Here is a 20,859-nt window from a genome sequence, read left to right on the forward strand (position 1 = left end):
CTCTAGATAGGGCTGGGAAAGGCCCTGTATGAAGTCCTGGAGAGCTGCAATTAGCATCTACTAGGCTAGATGTGACAGGGACACGGGTGGCGCTGTGGGTTAAACCACAGAGCCTAGGACTTGCCGATGAGAAGGTCAGCGGTTCGAATCCCCGTGATGGGGTGAGCTCCCGTTGCTCGGTCCCTGCTCCTGCCAACCTAGCAGTTCGAAAGCACGTCAAAGTGCAAGTAGATAAATAGGTACCGCTCCGGCAGGAAGGTAAACGGCGTTTCCGTGTGCTGCCCTGGTTTGCCAGAAGAGGCTTAGTCATGCTGGCCACATGACCCGGAAGCTGTACGCTGGCTCCCTTGGCTAATAAAGCGAGATGAGCGCTGCAACCCCAGAGTCGGCCAAGACCGGACCTAACGGTCAGGGGTCCCTTTACCTTTAGGCTAGATGCACCAATGGTTTGACTCGAAAGAAGGCATCTTCAAAAGGCGTATGTGTGAATACACCTTTTTAAAAAGGACAGCTGAAGCAGAAGTCCACAGTGCAGCCCTGAGGTTTTTGCAATTGCTTCAAGAAGGGGTTTAATATTGCAAACAGGTCATTCAGTATCACAAATACCTCTTTGTCAACAGTGTTTTTGTTTTGTTTTAAAAACTAATCAGATTTTCTGCAGAAAAGACAGATCCATATTAAATTGGGGGGGGGGGGACTTGCTGGCATTTGGACGCTGCACAAAACTTGCATGCATGAGGAGCACCAATCCCTTTGAGTGCATAACCTCCATCCCTTTGAAACACATAAGCTATATCTTCGCAGGGCGCAGATCCCATAACTATGTGTGTTCATATGCAGGCGTCGTTCAGGAGTGCATGCGCAGAGATCAGGAGCGGGTCCGGTGGTTCAATCCTGTTCCCCCTTCCCCCCCCCCCCCCGCCCCGGCCACTCTCTGTACATTCATTGTACACTCCCTGTTGTCCTTTCGAAATCTTCCTGGGCAGGATGCAAAATAAGAGAGGGAGGGAGGATAATGCTGGCATTAAATGAAAAGGGCAAAGTCAAAGTGCACGTTCTTAATAAAAGCTGACAGCAGAATGGCCTCCCCCTTCCCCAGCTGCTTAGGAAGCTGCAACAGCACCCTAGGCTCCCTGGGATTCACAGAATTCTGCCTGCCTGCTGCGCGGAATGCTGCTCTGTTTGTTATTAGGTAACACGAAAGGGACATCGGTGTTAAGCACTGCCCCCAAGCCAAACACAACCTTTCCCGAGTGAAAGCGAGAGAACAGGAGGGCAGGGATTTATTGAGCCGCTGCTCTTGAGAGAGCAGGTTGGGCATGCTTGTGCTGACACAGATTTCTCCATGCAGTCACGGCGCCATTCCCTAGGGATGGGCGAATCTATCCGTTTGCATTTCTCTCCTTTTCTCATTTTCTTTTCAGTCTTAAATCTGGTTCTCTGCATTTCCACATCAGCTTGCAATTTTGTTTGTTTGTTTGACGTCCTCACGTAAATTCATCAGCCTTGAGTGTGAATTTTTCCTAATGATATAAATATGTTTGCATGCAGTTTCCCCTAACGTACACCTTTTTGCAAAACATTGTCCTGTAATGCAATGCCATTTTCACTAGCATATGCATTTTTATGCCACTAGTATATGCATTTTTGTAAACATTACTTGACGGAAGAACTGTATTGCAAAATTCAGAGAAATGCACATTTCAAAAGATGGCTATGTTCTGGTCCGCGTAATGATTTGGAATGTGTGAGCTGGGTAGACCTGCTTTTAAATGAGAACAGAATTGAGTTTCTCCTCCATCTCTACCATTTCCTAATCTGATGTCATCCAGAAGTTTTGGATTACAGATTACCTGTAGGAGGGATCTGATTGCATGCAGGGAAATTATGTTGGCACAATTAAAGTGGATTAAAGTGCTCTGGGACTCTGGTGCAACAGATTTTTAAAAGGGCTTTTTGCAGTTAGGAAAGAGGTGGGGAAAATGCACTCAAATGTGTGGATAATTACAGATTGATTGGAAGATGTGTAACCTACATGCAAGCAAATTGGAACAAATGCCAAACAAAGGCTGGACATTGTATAACCTCACTGCCAGCTCTGTGCAAGCAAATCAGGATGACTGCTCCATAAACAGGTTGTCTGCAGGAGTAGTGCAACTCTCATCAACCACAACCAGCATGTCCAATGGTCAGAGAGTTGCAGTCAGAAACATCTGGAAAACATTAGGTTGGAGAAAGGTGTGTTGTGCTCAATGATCTTGGGAGACCAATGCTTCCATACAATCATGTCGTGCAGGTTCAACAACCTGCAAAACCAGACTTTTTCCAGAAAGGGAAGTAACAGGAAAATGTGCTGTAAAGTGTGGGATAACAACTGCTTGATGGGAAAACAAATCAGAATACATGCTCAACAAATCACCAGCATCACCGAACCTCCCTGCAAACTTTGTGCAAATTGATCAGGATGGATGCTCAATTGACAGGTCACCTGGAAGCGACCTCTGATTCATATCCCAGCAATATGTGTCTTATGTGTAAATGAGTGGCAGAAAATACATGCCAGGTCATTCTAAGCAAGATGCCATGCCCAGACCCAGAGAGAAGGAGGCAAGAGGAGGAGTCAGGTCATGCTGAGACTTGTAAACAAAACAAAAATCTTTCTACCTTTTAGCGCCTGGGTTCTCTTTCCTGTAACTATTTATCTTATGTAGAATTCAGCTACTCTCCAACAACATCCCCTGCTTGCTCTCACTGTGGTGGTTTACTTTTGTTTTTAAAGGCTGCTGCTTGTTTAGTTTCAGGCTGTTGTTTGATCAGTCCTGAAGGTGCTTCCTCCAGACAGGTGTTTACTGCAGGAACTATGCTCCTTATGCATGCACAGTTTTTTTTGTAGCATCTGCTAGGGATGGGCACACCTGTCAATTCTGGTTTCTCAGTCTTCCACTCTAAAGTTCAGTTCTCTGTGTTTCATGCATCAGCATGCATTTTTTTTCAAAAAAAAAGAAGTCCACCTGAAAACTCATTTTTTGCAAGCATTTTCCTCTAACACAGTGCATTTTAAATGTTATCACTAATAAGTGCATTTCTATGCACACTTTTCTCTAATATAAGCCTTTGTATATGTTATGTGTTTGCAGTACTGCATTATTAAATTCAGGAAAGGCATGCTATGTTTCAGTTTGCATATTGTTTCATAATCCAATGCCAACACCCCCCTTTCAATCTAGATTTGTCATTTCGGGGGGGGGGGGGATTCAATACCTTTTTAAAGCTGTTGCCAATTACCTGTTTTGAGCTATATGAATGACCCATTTGCAACATTCATCCCCCTTCTGGAAGAATCTATATGAGGGGTGCAGTTTGGTGTGATTTTGTTGCCCTTTTAAAAATCCCTGCACCCCAAGTGCTCCCATAAGTACCCCACTATGATGCCAAAAGTTTGTTTATGGCTCCCTGGTCACCATGCCCATGAGATGTTTTTAAATCATGGTATTTCTTTCTAAGATTGCCTCTTTTGATACAAATCATCATATGCAAAGTTTAGGCGAATCTGCATCCTCTTTTGCCCCATTTTTGGCAATGCACAAGGGCGAACCCTATCACCATTTTAGGATTAGCATGGCAAGCCAGTCCTGTCAGGGAACCTGACTCAAGCAGAAAGTCAGCAAAGTGTATCGTGCCCACATTTCCTTGGTAGGAATTAGCATTTTCTCCGAATTGAAACCCCTTTCCTTTACCCACTCACCCACAAAAAAAATCCATTTCAGCAGCAATGACTCTCTCTCTCTCTCTCTCTCTCCCTCTCCCCCATGGGCTTTCTTTAGTCCCTACAACGAAAGCTGTAGCTAGCATGTGGCAGTTTGGTGAAGCTCCAGGATGTTGTTTCAGCCGACCGACTGCACCGCCATTTCCTGTTTAGATGCACTAATTCTATTTGCACAGTTGCGAGGAAGCTGTTTCAGTGTGGCTCGTTACTGTCAACTGTGCGAGGAAGATCTGAAGAGAGGCAGCTCGGCTTCCACATCTGAATTCTATACAATGGAAAAACAGCAGTTAAAACCTCTTCTCTTTGGCAAGCCACAGGTGTATCCATGGCATGGGGTGCTCCACGTCGCACACAGCAACCCCGGCTGTGTGTGTTCCGGTTTGCAAACTTTCTTTGGAACCTGAACGTCTGACAGGGCTTCCGCAGCTTCTGATTAGCTGCAGGAGCTTCCTGCAGCCAATCGGAAGCCGCACCTTGGTTTCCAAACGTTTTGGAAGTCGAACGGACTTCCGGAACGGATTCCATTCGACTTCCGAGGTACGACTGTAACTCCTTGGACAAACCATTACCCTACATCTTTAGATGATGCCCCACTGATCTTCTGAGGACATTTAAGGAAACGAATCTAGTGTAAAGAGTTTTTGTGGGTTTTCTGTTCTCTGGCCACTTCATGTTAGTGGCACAGAAAGGATAGGTTACCACCACCGACAGCTAAGTAAAATTTGGAAGGTAGGCGAGAAGCATCATCTTACACGGTTCGTCCAGTCAAGATAGGGTAGGCTTTTTAAAGAGGCAAATGGCTTCATTAATTTAATTTGTGAAAAACAATTACAATGTAAATATTGAGGAGTGCAATTTTCCCCCATGTGATTTATCAAAATTGTTAACACTTGTTAACATTGATAATGATAGACTTATCATACCTTTTTTTTTAAAAAAAGGTCATATACTATTACTAGGAGCTGCTACCCCTGCTCACATCACTCGTCAACCCTGCCTACCTGCCAAACCCCCACTTCACCCCCTTGCCAACCCCCTTCCATTTATGCCCCATCCCCTTCAAACTCCCTGCCAACAGTTCCTTCAACCTCCCCAGCTGCACCTACTCACACCTTTTCCAAGTTCCATCTCATGCCCCAAACTCCCCTCTCCCTCCCTTACAGTTTGTCCCAATCCCAGGATCCCAATTGCTGCCTCCACCCTCAGGGGAGAGAGAAGGGGCATATTGGGATAGGGCAAACTGTGAGGGGATGGAAGAGCTCGGGGCAAACTGTGAGAGGGGAGTTGGGCCCAGCTGTGGGTGATGGGGATAGGCCACTGCCACTCATGCAAGAGAGGGGAATGAAGAGGAAGATTGTCCCGCCATTTTCTTCCTCCTTGGTCTCTGATGTCAGTGTCAGGTGGAAGCAGTGTAAGACAGTTGATTGCCTGTCCTGACTGTTCCTCTGTGGCTCATCTGGGTCGCCTGCCATCCAAGTGGCTCTCTCTCCTGCCTGCCTGCATATCCCTGCCTGCTGTTCTATCTTCATGCTGCAGTTGGCTTGGCCACCTATTGGCAGCCAGGAGAACTGCAGCACGATGACTTACAAAAAATATTATGTAGTAAGATATGTATGTGTATTCATATATTTGTGTATATGTCTACATTTAAATTATTGAATTCTTTAAAGGAAGAAAAACTCTGACTGACTGACTGACTGACTGCCCTCTTCAGAGTCTGCAGAACAGTGAAGGACTAAAGTTTAGTTGATAACTACTGGTGTTTTTTAGTAAGTCAGTCAAGGGTTTCATGCTATTAACAATAGTAATTCTTTTTTATTAAAAAAAATATTCATGCTAAGTGCACTATCATTTAACTTCACTGTGTTTTTCAGGTGTTAAATATAAGCATTTTTTCTGGAAGGCTTACAGGACACACCAATCAGGAAGCAAGTCAAAAAACTTTATTGTCTCTTTCCAAGAAAAACGGAACAGGAAACGACTGACCTAGAACTAGGTCCACTGCCACCTGGTGACAAAACTGTATAATGACACTGTCCACCCAACTGGCTGCCTTTCTCCAGGTCTTTGGGCATCTTTGCTGACTAGTCTGAGGGTTTGTGTTGAAATCCCTGCTGTGCAGTGGTGGAGATGGAGACTTGTATACGCAGACTATCCCAGTATATAGCCCACCAGGTGAAGCAAGGGATTGGCTCAGACCCCAAACCACCATTTTGAACTTGGCTTTGGTTGATGGATGGCAGAGTTCTAGTAAAGTCATCATAATACATCCCACAAGACTGGAGTTGCCATCCTCAGAAGGCAAACTTCCGCAATGTGTGGTAATAGTGAGAGGGGATGTGCAGGCAGTGGCCGCTGGTCTGAACATTGAGATGTTACAAGCATCTCCAAATTTTTGAGACTGTTAGAGGATATGTTAGAATAAAAGCTTGGGTTGCCAACTTCTTTTTGGCCCTGCTCCTGTGCTTTTAGCAACTGCACAGTCAGAGAAGTCTGGCAGATCCACGCCTTGCTCCTTACTTTATCTCCATGCCAAGAGATGCTTCTAACTTGCTAACCTATCTGCATGTCAGACTGCAGTTAAAAGGCAAGGGAGCTTGGCCAGTGAAAGCCATTGACAACCCAAAGGAGGACTCAAATGCCGGGTGCCAGGCAGGCCTTGCAATCTGCTGTGTTAGGTGCTAGCTGGGCCTCAGTCCCATCCTGCTTATTAATCTGCATGTGCTTCCTTTGTGTTTAGCCTGTCTCCGTTGCTAAAAATAACACAACCAGCGGTCATAAACAGCAGCTGGTTATGAATGAAAGAGAATTATAGAGGAGATGGAAATTAGTAGAGGGTGGGGAGGAGGTTCCAACGAGAGTGGGAGAGATGCTAGCAGAGAGAAACTAGTAGCAATGTTGCAACACACTCTTCCCTATTTCTTTATTTTTTTTTCACATTCAGATCTTTCAAGACAAATCAGGAAGTATTATTGAACCTGAAGACCTTCACTTTTAAGGTTGCCAGCTTTTATATGGCCGGGCTCTACAACTGCATGGCAGGTAGAAATTCAACATGTAAAGCCTGGAGAGGTAGTGAAGTAGAAAACTTTAATCTAGGCATTCTTTCTACTTATTGGTTATTATTACATTCCTTTATGCCTGTCATTAGCTGTAATCAACAGAGAGGACCTACCAGAAAAGAGGGACGAGAGCAACTTCACCAGGATGAACAAAACTGATGGAGGGGGCGTTAAAAATGAAAAACAGATTTTTGATTTTACATTAGATTTTAAAAAGAAATCGTATTTATCATATCTCACTCTAACAAGTTATTTGGATGGTCGAAAAGGGAACTGGTTAAAAAAACAATAAGGCTGCAAAGTTTAACTGATGAATCAGATTAATCAACTTAAAACCTCTTGATCAATCAACTTCAAGCATTTGGTGGATTAAAAAGGTGCTTCTGATAAATCAGGCAGCAGATGTCTAAAAGAAAAATGTTCCTTAAAAAAAAAAAGTGCACTTGCAAAAACCGAGTTGGCAGGCATTAAGAAGAACATTTCATCTAAAATAATGTTTGCTGTGAAGCACCTAACATCAAAAACCAAAGTACATCTTTCCTTCAGAATTAACATTCATTTGCAAAATTATTCATGATGAATTGATTAAAACTCATACAACTAATCAGCAAAGATTTCTTTAACCAGGTGGTGGTCCTTGATTTAAAATGTCATTTATTTAAACAACCATATGAAAGTAAACACTCGTAATCCTTTAAAAACTAAATCCATCATTCTCTGCCAATACAGTAAGTTGTTTTGTTTTTTTAAAAAAAGAAGTGGTTCCTTTGTCCTGCTGATGGTCACATTCCCTTGCAGGTCATCCCATTGAGGGATGCATGCCAGCAATAGCCAGCAGCAAAAGTGGATAGGGCTAAAATCAAAACCGGGTGGAGATTAAGGTATTGCAGCGTGGCAGAGCTTTCCCCTGCTGAGTGCACCATGTAGTAGTTGTGTCTGCTGCCCCTGTGCTTTTCTCTCATACAAACATGACATGGCACGGAAGACAAAGCGATCTTTAGAGGGGTGGTCAGAACATCAGGAGTGGGACAGCATCAAATTAACACGGGACGCTGCCTTAGACCGAATCGCACCATTGGTCCAACTTGCTCAATATTGTCCACTCTGACTGACAGTGGCTTGCCAGGATTTCATCAGGGTTCTCTCCCAGACCTAACCAAGCCAAGGACTGAACCTGTGGCCATTAAGTTACATTTAGAACAAACTAGAAGCACTAAAAGGTGCAACTTGAGGTCAAGCATTAGAAATACAGTAGAACCTCTACTTACGACCGCCTCTACTTGGTTGCAAACGCGGCTGTCAGGGGCTCAGGAGCAGAGGCGCAGGGGAGAGAGGAAATGGAGAGCGAAGGGGAAGAATCTGAGGGCAGCGGAGGGCAGAATGACAGTGACCCGAGAGATTCCATGAGCCTCTCCAGTGAATCAGAAGATTCCCAGAAGGGGCGCCGATGGCCAGGGCAAGGGGGGTCCCAGGGGGGACACACCAGAAGCAGGGGGCCAGCGGAGACTCCCAGAGCAGTAGCTGGAAATCAGGGCCAGCTTCCCCACCGGAGCGTAGTGGGGGGGAAGAGTCTCATAGGTCAGAGTCAGTGTCTCCTCCGGCAAGCAGCGACAGGAGCAGTATAACGGTCAGAAGGAAGGTGGCAGGCTGGGCGCGCGCGCCAAGTTCAAATGTACAGGCGCGCGGGACAGCAGAAAGCCCGGATTGGGAACCAGGTCCTAAAGCCCACCGGAGGGAGGGGGAAGACTCGGGGGAGTCAGCGTCAGAAGAGTCCAGAAAGGGGAAAACCCCGGCGGACAGGCGGACCCAGAGGAAAAGGGAGCAGAGGAAGAGGTGGAGCAAGGCTAGGGTCTTAAACTGGTGTCTGGGGGGAGGAGACTCAGATGGAGCTGCGACGGTCTAGGGTTTCAGACGTAGGGCTGCGCGCCACGACTGTCAAACCAATAATGAACTTCAATAAAGACTTCTGTATATAAAGAGGAACTGGCGTTGGTCCTTTGTGAGCTGGGACCAGGGGCAGCTCTGACAGCGGCAAACCCAGAAGTAAATACCAGGTTTGCCGCGATTCGCGCACGCACAGAAGCAGCTGCCACCATCTGCACATGCGCACAACAGCGCTTCTACCAGCAACCCGTTTTGCCTAAAGGACGGGCCACCGGAACAGATTATGGTGCCAAGTAGAGGTTCCACTGTAAAGGTAAAGGTATCCCTGACCGTTAGGTCCAGTCGTGGATGACTCTGGGGTTGCGCGCTCATCTCGCTCTATAGGCCAAGGGAGCCAGTGTTTGTCCGCAGACAGCTTCCGGGTCACGTGGCCAGCATGACTAAGCCGCTTCTGGCGAACCAGAGCAGCGCAGGGAAACGCCGTTTACCTTCCCGCCGAAGCAGTACCTATTTATCTACTTGCACTTGACGTGCTTTTGAACTGCTAGGTTGGCAGGAGCAGGGACCGAGCAACGGGAGCTCACCCCATCGCAGGGATTTGAACCGCCGACCTTCCGATTGGCAAGCCCTAGGCTCTGTGGTTTAGACCACAGTGCCTCCCATGTCCCTTAGGTTCCACTGTATGTCTGTATAAATCTGGGGTCCCCAATGTGATGTCTGTAATGCCCTTAGACACTCGCAAAGGTCCTTTGCCCATCTGAATACTTATTATTATTTCTTAAAATAATTGAGAGGGTTGGGGAAGCCCAGCCAGATGGGCAGGGTATAAATTATTATTATTATTATTATTATTATTATTATTATTATTATTATTATTATTATTCAGGGTTTTGTTTTGTTTTTTGCTACCTGCTCTTTTTTGTGGGGTTGCCTGCTTTTTTGTCTGTGTTTTGTTAGTGGGGATATAGATGTTTTGCCTGTTGTTTCTCTGTGGTAGAATTCTGAGCATTGCCAGGGTGGGAGATTCTGTGAAATGGGTGTTTGGTGGTGTCCCTGCCTATTTCTTGGTTGCTTAGATTTCCTAATGTGTCCCAGGGCAAAAAAAGGTTGGGAACCCCTAATAAAGGTCATTTAATTGGAACCTGGAATGAAAAGTTTGCAGTGTGTTTTCACTTCCCAAAAGGCCTGAAAGGAGCCATCCATGCCCTCCTCCAGCAAGCCATTCCGCTCACATATACACACCATGTTTTGTTTTGTTTTTCCCAGACACTCACGGCAACTGCGTAAACTCGGTCTGCATAAGGTAGGGTTTTTGTGTGAGCAGTGACGAGAGTAAGGCAAAAGAGCAGAGAGGCGCCTCATCTGGTTGCTGGTAAGCAGATGGAGAGTGGTGAAGGGGGGCCACTCAGAGAAGGCCCTGCAAAATCTGGCGTGGGAACTACTTACCTCCCCTTCCAAAAAAAAAAGATATGTGTGTGGAATTAGGCGGGTGAAAGAGGCCAGCTATAAGAATTTCCTGCCCTAAAAAGAAAAGCAACAATGAGTGACGTTGGGAGCAACCTTTTCTTCTGAAGGCTATGTGATATCATCTTGGGAATGGTGCTGCGAGTCTAGTTCTGCTTTCTCCGTGCAACGGAAAATGTGAGAGAGAATGTCTGCAAAGCAGAAGTGCGATGGGGCTTTCTGTTCATTCCTAGAATTCAGTTTTAGCACGAACAGAGGAAGAGGTGGCTGTTGCCACAGAGACACAGACACCAAGCAGTTGACGGTCCCCAGGTAAATTGCAGTGGAGGGAGGCCCTAAGCCAGACCTTCCTTCCCCATTATGGGACCTGAGCAAGCACCACAAGCAGAGTTTGGCGCCGAAGCTGTGTGTGAGTCCACCAAGTCTTTCATATGACTGAATATGGAAAGATCTGAAGCAGGTCTGACCCTACCGTTAGGCAGAGGGAGGCAGCTGCCTCGGGTGGCAGATGGGGCAGGTGATGATGAACAGAGCTGTGTGTGCCACACCATCTGCTTTGTGCCTCCCTAAGCTAGCCTTCAGGTGCGATTCAGGATCCACCTGTCCAGTTGGCTTTTGCAGAAAGAGCAGGAGCAGCCATAAGGAAGGGCAAGGCCACACATCTGGCCTCCTGTCTGTGACACCACTGCTGCTTCCCAGCTTGGAATCAGGGTCAAAGCAGTGGAGAAGTAGCCATTCTGTGGGCTTACTAGCAGAAGCCCAGATTGACTCTGCTGGTGACCCACACTATGCCGACTGACCTCCTGCCTTGACTCTCCCTCCCAGTAAGCAGCAACAATGCGACAGCCAGGAGGTCAGGTGCATATTGCTGTCCCTCCCCTCCAGATAATCCTGGAATGGAGAGGAAGAAGAGGAAGAAGAGTTTGGATTTGATATCCTGCTTTATCACTACCCGAAGGAGTCTCAAAGCAGCTAACATTCTCCTTTCCCTTCCTCGCCCACAACAAACACTCTGTGAGGTGAGTGGGGCTGAGAGACTTCAAAGAAGTGTGACTGGCCCAAGGTCACCCAGCAGCTGCATGTGGAGGAGCGGGGAAGCAAACCCAGCTCACCAGATTACGAGTCCACCACTCTTAACCACTACACCACGCTGGCACATTGGAGGGAGAAGCCACCTCGTCCTTCACTTTCTGATTGTTGTGTTGGGGTTCAGGGCGGAAACAATCCCTAATTTTCATGATAAGAAAAACATAATCAGTTACGTATCTTTTGCAGACCAAAAGCAGCAACAGCAAACACTTTTTTGCCAGAATTCTCCAACCATTCTCCCGAGTCACATGACAGGCCCTCTGGCTTCTTGGCATTAGCATTTCGGAAGAAGGTTGAGATCCTGTGCCCCTAATTCCCCTAGTAATGCTTTGGCCGAGTCAAAAGTCTCACCTCTGCTTAAACTATTGGAGGAGGATGTGGAAAAGCTCTGTGTGCTTACTGCGTTCTTACTATGCTAAGAATAGCAGGAACATAGGCTGGGCTGAAAATAGAAGCTTGAACAGCTATGGCAGTGCTCTGAAGCATGAAAACTAGACAGTGCTGCACATGTGGCCTTGAAACCTCTCGCACTGGTCGGCTGAGCCACAGAATGTTCATGAACATTCCAAGTTCTCAGCGAACACACATGTCAGAATGTCTGCAGTCTGGATTCTCTGATACAAGGAAAGTTGTTCTGTTTGGCTGGGGTTAAAACTTCATACAGGCCCAAGCTTTCGAATTTAGAGTGAACCTGCAATGTGAAAACACCTTAAGGCTCATCAAACATAGCAGGACTAAAACATGCCTAAGACTGCATTCGAAATGCCACAAATTGTTTTTTTCCCAACACATTCTTAGATCGGGCATGCCAGCGCTCTAGAAAATCAATGCATTTACTACTTATCCTCAGCCTAGTTACAGCCCCAAGTTCATCCTCAAATGCATAATCTGGTGCTCCAGAAAGGTACTTGTGTGCCATTTCGCCCTAACAAACTGTCTCCATTAACAACATGCAGCTAAGCAGGTGCAGCAGTGTGAACATTATTGTTGTTGTTGTTGTTTAGTCGTGTCCAACTCTTTGTGACCCCATGGACCAGAGCATGCCAGGCACTCCTGTCTTCCACTGCCTCCCGCAGTTTGGTCAAACTCATGCTGGTAGCTTCGAGAACACTGTCCAACCATCTCGTCCTCTGTTGTCGCCTTCTCCTTGTGCCCTCCATTTTTCCCATCATCAGAGTCTTTTCCAGGGAGTCTTCTCTTCTCATGAAGTGGCCAAAGTATTGGTGCCTCAGCTTCAGGATCTGTCCTTCCAGTGAGCACTCAGGGCTGATTTCCTTCAGAATGGATAGGTTTGTACCTCGTGGTATAATGGGCTGAGCTCCAACTCTACCCTTGAACTTTCCCTTCTCATTTTCTTTCAGTTTCTGTTCATTGTACTTTCCAGCAATAAACCAGTGTACTTATTGCCCTTCAATAAAAATAAGTTTGTTCTATATGAGTAACGTGGCCCTGGACAACAGCACGTACAACTCATTGGTACCTTGCTTTTGGCCTGCACATTTATTTATACTATAAGCCATGGGCAAGGAACCTGTAGCCCACCAGATGCTGAGGGACTCCCAACTCCCATCATCTCTGACCATTGGCCATTACGGCTGAGACTGTCGAGTCTGTCAATATCTAGAGCAGTGTTTCCCAACCTTGGGCCTCCAGCTGTTTTTGAACTACAATTCCCATCATCCCTGACCACTGGTCTTGCTAGCTAGGGATGATGGGAGTTGTAGTCCAAAAACAGCTGGAGGCCCAAGGTTGGGAAACACTGATCTAGAGCACCACAGTTCCCCAGCCCTACAAACAGCAGATGGAGCTTGTCAATCTGGGAAGTAGCCCATCTAGGAGAAGGAAAACTCTGATCCTAAACCTCTGCTGCCTTGTGTGACATCTTCGGGAAAAGAAAAGGCTAAGGAGGACAGCCTACACAAATCCAGAGTGGAGTCCTGAAGATGGTTGGGTGGCACCTTGCATGCCTGCTTCTGGCAAATCTTGCAGTCCAGCTGGTGTCAAACATATTGCTCTGCTTTCCTTTGGGCCACATCAGCAAGGCTGAGAGGGGGTCTTGTTATCTGGGCTGCCCAGGACCTCCTTACACACTGCCCTGGCTTGTGCCCCAGGGAGGTCACTTCAGTGCTGCTAACACTTCACCCCCGGAGGCACACTCCATTGTATCTCGAGGAAGACGGATGCCAACAACTAATAGCAAAATTAATTCTGAGTTCAATTTTGAGTGCCAATCCTTACATAAACAAAGTGCCCTGTAGCATTTCAGAATTCAGCGTGTGGGTATTTATACATACAGTCATACCTCGGGATAAATACGCTACAGGTTGAGCGTGTTCGGGTTGTGCTCCGCAGAGACCCGGAAGTAACGGAGTTTCGCCGCTCGCGCATCCGCAGACAGTCAAATTGACATCACACGCATGCGTGGAAGCGGCGAAACGCGACCCACACACGTGCAGACGTGCTGTCGCGTCTTACGTTATGTTCAGGATGTGAACGGGGCTCTGGAACAGATCCCATTCGCATCCCGAGGTACCACTGTATATAAAGTTGTTAGACTTCATAGTGGCAATGAAAAAAACTTGCTAACACAATTTCTCTTATGACTTGCCCAGATATGTTTTTATTTGGTGGAGTGGGTGGGAAGTATATTCCTCTCTAGAGTTCGATGATTTCTATGGCGGGCTGATTGCCCCCTCCTTTTTTGAGGGGCAGAAGAAGAAGAAGAAGAAGAAGAAGAAGAAGAAGAAGAAGAAGAAGAAGAAGAAGAAGAAGAAGAAGAAGACAAGGAGGAGGAGTTTGGACTTGATATCCCACCTTTCACTCCATTTAAGGAGTCTCAAAGCGGCTAACATTCTCCTTTCCCTTCCTCCCCAACAACACTCTGTGAGGTGAGTGGGGCTGAGAGACTTCAAAGAAGTGTGACTAGCCCAAGGTCACCCAGCCGCTGCATGTGGAGGAGCGGAGACGCGAACCCGGTTCCCCAGATTACGGGACTACCACTCTTAACCACTACACCACACTGGCTCTCGCAGATAGCACAAATGTATCTGTGAAATACAGGTACAGTTGCTGGGCAGTGCTCTCATACTGTTCTTTACAGAGGTATAGATTTTTCGCCACAGAAGCAGCATACAAAATGCATGTGCCGCTATCATCCTTGGCTTCTCCCAGCAGCCCCTTCTCCCATTCTCTGCCTCCTGCTTAAATAGCAGCTCGCAAAAGTGAAACACCGGCTCCTCCCAATGGGAAGCTTTCCTTGGTTTAGCGCATAAATTACCCTGTACCGAAACATTTGAGTAATGACAGGCAGCACTTCAACACAAAAGGTGCAATTTTGTTATATTTACTGCATTTTTAATGAACCAAGCTTTTTTCTTCTTTTGTGTGCTTTTCCAAGCAGCTTTGAACATCTCTGTTCAGAGAGGGGAATGTGGGTGATAAATTTTGTTGAAAATAAAACAAGTCAAACCTGCAAAAGAAAGCGTTGCTCAGGGTTCCAATCAGCCATGACCTTCTCTGGGATATTCTGTTGTCCTGCTCAAGGTTCCATCCAGCTTTACCCTTTTCCAGGATATTCCATTCCATTCCCCAACCCTCAACAGTCATTCAGCATGCTCAGTCCTCACTGGGCTGGTGACCAAGGCAGAACAGAGTGGCAATATTACTTTCCGTGATCTGGACACTATACTAATAATGTAAGGAAAATCAGATCCTGTCATGTGTCGCAATAAATCTATGTTATGTTTTGTTTTAAAATTTTCATTTTATGGTTTAATATTGTTTTTACTTTGGGTTACATATTGGGAGAGGCACCATAATAATAACCATCATGAACCTTCTGCTCATTTCTTTCACACGGAGAAGCTTCCAGAACCCTCATGAATTAATTAGAATAGGAAATATCTCTACACATCAGATCAATGCTTTCTGTACTAAGAAATGCAAACTGACAACCTCTTGTTCGCCTTTTCTCTAAACCCAAAAGTCCCCAGCACTGAAATATTTCTTCACAGGTGACTTGCCCCCATCCCCTTGATCATTTTGGTTGTTGTTTGCCCCGGCCGACTCAAGACCTTTTGCAGCCTGAGGCAAAAGACAAAATGAACCTCTCTCCCCTTGTGTGTACAAAAGCCAACCAGACTTTCAGCTGAATCTCACTTTGACACTGACAATGGGCAACGTCTTCCACTGCCCTTGAGGGCTAACTTGGGGAGTGCTAAGTTAGGCAGCTCTTGTGATTGAGGCGGGGTAATGTGTTGATTTTGGTTTCATTCAGTGAGCAGATCAGTGTACTTCCTTCCCAGGGATATCCAATGGCCAGCCTGGGTGGACCACGTAGTCCCAGTTCATGAAGAACACTGCCAGCTGCAGTTCAGTGGTTCACCACACGGGGCAGCCACACACCGCTCGTGTATGTTTTGCACAGGAAGCTGCTGACTCAGACCACTGATCCACCTAGCTCAGCACTGTCAACACTGACAGGCAGCTGCTCTCTAGATTTTCAGAGAGGAGATATTCCCAGCCCTACCTGGAGATGCCAGGGATTGAACCTTCTGCATGCAAAGCTGATTCTCTGATACAGAGTCACAACCCCAAGTGCTGGGGTATCTCATCCTCAAAGGTTTGGTAAAGGTAAAGGTACCCCTGACCATTAGGTCCAGTCACGGACAACTCTGGGGTTGCGGCGCTCATCTCGCTCTATAGGCCGAGGGAGCCGGCGTTTGTCCTCAGACAGCTTCTGGGTCATGTGGCCAACATGACTAAGCCGCTTCTGGTGAACCAGAGCAGCGCATGGAAACGCCGTTTACCTTCCCGCCAGAGCTGTACCTATTTATCTACTTGCACTGGTGTGCTTTCAAACTGCTAGGTTGGCAGGAGCTGGGGCCGAACAATGGGAGCTCACTCCATCACGGGGATTCGAACCGCTGACCTTCCGATCGGCAAGCCCTAGGCTCTGTGGTTTGGAGAGGTACACAAATTCTTATTTCGAAAGGACACGTGTAACATTCAGAAGTCCCATTAGGGTCACTGATGCATTTTGAGTCACTTGTGATTTAAGGATGGCCTCATATATCATTTTTGGTGGGCCTCTGTTTTCCACCCATCGCTACTGACCTCTTAAGACTAAAAACTGAAAGTGGAGGCGGTGAGACAGCAGCCTTTGAGCGCTGAAACACATCCCCTCCACACATTAAAGTCCTCCGCCCACCAGCGTCCCAATGGGGATTTCTCCTGAACAGCAGCTGAGGAAAAGGAGTGCTGATGTAATAATCACGTCAGCTAATGGTGGTTGGGGGGGGGTGTTCAAACTCTGCAGTCGCTAGGCTAACTTTGCATTACATTTTCTTGAAAACGGTATCAGTTCTTGTTTACCTCCGGAGAATGCAACTGAATGCAATTATGAAGCCGATACTGAAATCAGAGAGCCGGGAGAAATCCCCATTGGAGGAACAGCAAATTGTAATGAGCATTCCAATTAGACAAGGAAATATGCCCTAGCAAATCCAAAGTTGCCTCTTTCCTCTTGTCAGCTCTCGAATTTCCTCATCGCACCGAAGGATCAGTCCAAAGCCCATGAGTCATTCATCGTGACATCCTGAAAACAAGCAAGCTTCTTCCATTCGAAAATTCTGAGGAAAAGTTCTCTTTTTGAAGAAAAGGAGGGTGCGGATTTCCCAGCTGACAGACGTGAAAAAACAAACCGTTCCGTCAAAACAGCATGGGTGTGTGTGAGAAAAAACAATTGGTGGTTAACTGCAAGAGAATTTTACGATGAACTGGCTGCAAAATTTCTTCCCTGTGCTTGGAAATCCACTAATTCAATCTACCATACGACAGTGCCACAAAAATACCTTTGTGGAAAGTTTCAAGGGTTTAAGGAGGAGTGCTATATATTTGCTTCATGGGTGGGGGGTGTCTTATTTAAGAAAATTAAAGAAAACAACACCTATATTTTAAAACCAATGCCAGTGTTCAAAATAAATGAATAGAGGCAATTTATTTTCAGCCAAAACACTGGATTTGTTTAAAATAGGGCTGCATCATCTTCAAAGAAGCGTGATTGTTGGTTTGCTCTCACACACGAGTCAACAGTTAATTCTAGTTGAAATGCTTCAGAAAATTCATCCAAAATGAGCATTCATTCTGATTGTGCATGCACACGAAAGCTCATACCAAGAACTAACTTAGTTGGTCTTTAAGGTGCTACTGGAAGGAATTTTTTGACTATGGCAGACCAACACGGCTACCTATCTGTATCTGATTTGGAGGTTAGATGACATATCAAAGCATGTGTTGTCCCACAGCTTCCAGTGCAATTTCTCGCCACTTTCCTTACTGCAAAAAAATCAATATTTTGTGGGGTGAAGCAGGTTTGTTCCACAAGACTTCCCAATTGGCTATAATGGCACAACCTGGATTTGCCTGTCTGTGGTTGAATCCCACCTGAAGATAGTCTGGAAACGCCAAACACCTCTTCTGAGATCATTTCTGTTGCGAAACACAGATGCGTCATCTAAAAACAAAGAATGGCTTTTTGTTTTTTTCAGAATTCTTTCTGCTCACACGCAAGTTTATGCTAACGTCATTGATTCATTAACAAATGCACACATGGTAAACTGATTTATGTCACATTGACACCATACATGAGGGAATGTGCCTATTGGGCTGAAAAATGCCCTCTATTCCTGCGCTACAACTATGTAGCCATCAGTGCTTTCCCTAGGAACTGAAATTAGTGGGGATGGTTGTTCAAATTGGGAGGTGGGGGAACGAAAACTATTTCAAAATCCTGGAGATTTCCTTAGGAGTACTTCAGGCTATTGCTATTTGCAGGTAGGATACAATCACATACAGGTAAATTCAGGGTGTGCAATTATAGCGTATTGGGAGCTCATGCACAAGAAGCTCACTTCTGCAAAAAAAACCAGCTTTTTGCAATAAGTGGCATGAAAGTGCACTGGCAAGTATGGGATAACACTTGCATGATGCAACATCATCTAATCTCCCTGCAGACAAACCAGAACGAATGCTAGTTCAATAGCCAACATCATCTGATCTCCCTGCAAAGAAATCAGGATGAATGCTCAGTAAACAGGTCACCTGGGAGCACCTTAGGATTTAAGTTCCCATTAAAGTTAGCTACTTGTACACCCTTCTTATGTTTACTTGCATGCAGGGGCAGATCTACTATGAAACTAAGGAAGATTAAGCTGCAGGGCTCCTAATCCCAGAGGGACCCTAGAAGACATGTGTGTATACAGCAATTCCCTAATTTTCATCCTTCACTCATAACTTGAAAACTATAAGGCATAGGATTTTTTTATTCATTTTTTATTTGACATGTGGCCACCTCATGAGAAGAGAAGACTCCCTGGAGAAGACACTGATGCTGGGAAAGATGGAGGGCACAAGGAGAAGGGGGCGACAGAGGACGAGATGGTTGGATAGTGTTTTCGAGGTTACCAGCATGAGTCTGACCAAACTGCGGGAAGTAGTGGAGGACAGAGGTGCCTGGCGTGCTCTGGTCCATGGGGTCACGAAGAGTCGGACACGACTAAACGACTAAACAACAACAACAACAACAACAAGTTGATTTTTTTTTAAAAAAATGTGGTGACTTGTTGTGGAACAACCCTATTGAAGACCTCATTGCTGGTTGTGAAGGGGCCTCCATCACAGTTCAAGCTTCAGGGGCCGCAAAAGCTAGGTCTGCCACTGCTTGCACAACTCTGTCAGGGAACTTCTCCAATCTGATGTGATTGTTTTATTTGTTTATTTAAAATATTTGCGCTTGTCAACAAACCCAGCAGGTACGCCATTGAAGAGGGTTGGGAGGGAGGAAGCTACCATAGCTGGTTTGCCACTCCTCTGGTGATGTGCTTGCAGACAGCTGTCACCACCGGAAATGGCACCAATGGCATCTTCCTTGTGGGTGTCCAGCACGTCGACATGCGAGCATTGCTGGTTAGTCACACAAACATTCCAGTCACCAGAGAAAGCCAACACCTGGAAGCATCCTTTAGAAGATTTCTTTCGACAGCAGCCACCAAATCCCTTGCCATGCTTACGTAATCCTGGTTGAGAAAAGAAGAAATGTGACGGTTGTGGAGCACCGTGTATTATGCAATGGATACAACCCTCCCTTGCTTTCAGAAAAATATCTGCTGCACGTGGAACTTGTTGGTTAGGTTCTGATGACAAATCGAGGTGGCCAGACTGATACAACTGCCTAGTACAGTGGTACCTCAGGTTACATACGCTTCAGATTACATACGCTTCAGGTTAAAGACTCTGCTAACCCAGAAATATTACCTCAGGTTAAGAACTTTGCTTCAGAATGAGAACAGAAATCGTGCTCCGGCGGCATGGCAGCAGCAGGAGGCCCCATTAGCTAAAGTGGTGCTTCAGGTTAAGAACAGTTTCAGGTTAAGAACGGACCTCCGGAACGAATTAAGTACTTAACCCGAGGTACCACTGTATAAGGGAAAGTCCCAAATTAGTCTTTCTTCCTACCAGGTACAAAGTACCGGTGGGAACTTCAGGGTCCCTGTCCTTCCTTCTTAGGGTCATAGCTAGATTATAATGGTGCAACTGGAGCAACTGCACTAGGAACCCTACTAGCAGGGGCCTAGACAATTGAGTTTTAATTTTAAAAGGAGAGTGGAAGAAGGAGATAGGGGTCTCTAGCCATCCTGTGCATAAAGTTATGAAGCAAAATGTGCAGGCAACCTTCTAAGTGTGACACAGGCCATCCTTGCTGCTCATGTCTTTCAGTGGTTTTAGCTAAAGCCACTTCCGGGCCTGCCCCAGGAGGTGGGGTTGCGGGCATTCACGCCCTCCCCACGTGAGCGGGGGCTGCGTTCAGCCCCCGCGAGAGCAGGGGAATCCCGATCGACCACGCCTCCCAGCCAGCCAATCGGCTGGCTGGGGGGGCGTGGCTTGCCCTATTTAGGGCCGGAGCGGAGGGGGCTCGCCCTCTCTTCTCCGGCTAGCCCCCACGTTTTTTCACCTGCCTGCTGATCGGATCTTGGGAGGTTCTATTTCCTGCTTTGGCGCTCCCTTTCCAGCGTTCGGAGCGCTTCTTATTGGCAACCGATAGCCTTCACGAAGCAGCTAAAATCACTGAGGGAGGTTCTTTCTTCCTACCTCCTCGTGTATCTTTCGGAGCCTGCCTCCGACGCATCGCGCGTTCAAACAGAGCTGAAATCATTCTGGGTGAAGGGGATTTTATTCTCGTAGGTCGTTGGTCCACTGAATCGGCTCCTCGATCGCGCTCGTGAGGCATCGGAGGCAACCTGCGCTGCGCTACTGGAAGCTAGTCTTGGCGTCTCATCTACCCCCTCCCTCTCGGTGGTCTAACATCGTCAGGAAGTGGCTCCCTCACGCCTCACAGTATTCCCTGTTTGCCTCACAGTATTCCCTTCCAACGGAGGGAAGATTGGAGCAGGTCTCAGCGAGTCTTCAACACCACCCCACCAGTCTCGACGTCCCAGCCACCCCCCCTTCTCGGTGGTAACGTATTGAAGCTTTGTTGGGGGTGCAGAGAGCGGCTGCTTTCTGGGGAGGGTAGCGGGCTGTTTGAACGGCTCCTCG

Source organism: Podarcis muralis, chromosome 7 (assembly GCF_964188315.1).
Source record: "Podarcis muralis chromosome 7, rPodMur119.hap1.1, whole genome shotgun sequence".
Lineage (NCBI taxonomy): Eukaryota > Metazoa > Chordata > Lepidosauria > Squamata > Lacertidae > Podarcis > Podarcis muralis.